Source organism: Carlito syrichta, unplaced genomic scaffold (genome assembly GCF_000164805.1).
Source record: "Carlito syrichta isolate Samal-C Ts95f unplaced genomic scaffold, Tarsius_syrichta-2.0.1 Scaffold313009, whole genome shotgun sequence".
NCBI lineage: Eukaryota > Metazoa > Chordata > Mammalia > Primates > Tarsiidae > Carlito > Carlito syrichta.
Window position 1 is genome coordinate 212,324 of NW_007257105.1, and position 2,320 is coordinate 214,643.

Below are 2,320 nucleotides of genomic sequence, written 5' to 3' on the forward strand. Positions count from 1 at the left end.
AGAAATAAATTTGTGAGGGGAGCCCCAGCATCCTTGAAGACTCCTGTGATCAATCTTCTTTGTATGGAAGAACTTACCATGGGAGACACAGTCATTCAATGGAAATGTAATGGGAGTAATTGGGATCCTGGTGTGACAGGGGCCAAATGGCATCACTCGACTGCCAAGGTCAAGGTATGCCTAGGTACCCTAGTAGACAGCTGACTCAAAGCAGTCATAGTCTGAATAGTAGCACTATTGGAATAGTCTGACTTGCCCAGACCTATGGTGCTCTTAGAAGTGAAAAAGACAGGAAGCCTACCAAATTCTTACTTGATCTGTCTGGTAAGCAGAAAACTTCTAGAACAAGTAAACAAAAGTCCAACTTGTAAGAAGCTCACACTCTGTTCAGACAAAGAAGTTTATTAAAGTAAAACACCTGGGCTGACACCAAAGTGGTATCAGCTCTGACTTGAAGCAGAGAGGGTCTTTTATATGCGAGTAGGGTCAGGGGGCCGGGAGTGGGCAATTTTCACAAGCAGTTGAGCTCTGGGGTAGGGGTAGGAGCTCCATGGGAAGTCGGTTGGGTCTTCCATTCCCATCTCTGTGAGCCAGCTTGGAGGCAGAGGGTAGGGGCTCCTTGAGAAGTCAGTCAGGTCTTCTGCTCCCATCTTTGTGAGCCAGCTCGGGGGTTGGAGCAGAGCCTTCCTGTTTTACAACATTAAGGCAGGCTTGAGGGGACAGCTTCTTGTATTGATTAGTGGGGAGGGGGTGGGGAGGGATGAGTGGGGATTATAGCTCCCTTACACAACTCAGATCATAAAAACAGACAATCATATGCCTGTTTATGAACCCAGAATCCCTTTAATAAGGGAGAGGCCAGGTCTCCTCCAGCAAGGATGCTGGTACATGACCAAAAATTTATACTGTTCCTCTATCTTCCAGTCTTTCCCAAAGAGACCTTTTACCAGGAGACTTGTGCACTGGGAAAAAGAAAATAATCAGATCTTTTGGGGACTCCTGGACACTGGCTTTGAACTGGCATTCACTCTAGGAGACTCAAAATGTCACTGTAGCCCTCCCATCAGAGTAGGGGCATGTGGATCGGGTGATCAATGGAGTTTTAGGTCAGGAGTGCCTCACAGTGGGTCCAGTGGGTACCTGAACCCATCCAGAGGTGTGTCGCCAGTTCCAGATGCATAATTGGAATAGACATATTCAGCAGCTGGCAAAATTCCCACAATGATCCCTACCTGTGAAAGACCAGATGGAAGCCATTGGAATCACTTCTGCCCAGGAAAATGTTAAATCGAAAGCAATACCGTATTCCTGGAGATGTGGCTGAGATTAGTAGCACCATTGAGGACTTAGATGATGCAGAAATGGTGATTTCCACCACATCCCCTTTCAACTCTCCCATTTGGCCTGTGCAGAGGACAGACAGGGCCAGACGTGGTAGCTCATGCCTGTAGTCCCAGCACTTAGGAAGCCTGAGGCAGGAGGATTGCTTGAGCCGAGGAGCTCAAGACCAGACTGGGCACCATAGCAAGAGCTTGTCACTACAAAAAAAAATTTTTAAATTAGCAGAGCATGGTGATGGGTGCCTGTAGTCCCACCTACTCGGGAGGCTGAGGCGGAAGCGTCACCTGAGCCCAGGAGGATTGCTTGGGTCCAGGAATTATAGACCAGCTTGGGCAACATAGTGAGAACCCGTCTCTACCAAAAAAAAAAAAAAAAAAAAAAAAAAAAAAAATAGCTGGATGTGGTGTGGCATGGCACTTGCCTGTAGTCCTAGGGGAGGCTGAGGTGGAAGGATCACTTGAGTCTAGAAGTTCGACGCAGTAAACTACCATGACACCATTGCAGTCTAGTCTGGGCAACAGAAAAAACACTGTCTCTGCAAACTCTACACCTTTATATTGCTTATAAAGGTGAAGAGTAAGTTGTTGAATCTGTCTCTAAAAGCCAGGTTTTTAAAATCTTCACCTGTCTGCTGCAGAGGTTGGTAGTTGATGTCATTTCCTAAGAACAGCCATCCTGAAAACGAGCTGGGCATAGATGGAAGTGGGAGGGAGACTTGGATGCCTGTTACTGCATGAGACTGGCCCTCAATTTGTCCTTTCACACAGAGACAGGATTCTAATTTGGGGGTCTGGGACTATGGGTTGTTAGGAGCCAGAGATCAGGTTCAGGTAACACTAATCAGACTAGAAATGTAACATTTAAATAATCAACATGAATAAAACAAGAAGAGCCCCTGGCTCACATCTGGATTGCTACTGAAGTGTTCAGGAAGAGTGTCTGCCGGATTCTGACTGATGTTTAGAACGAGTTTGGTGGT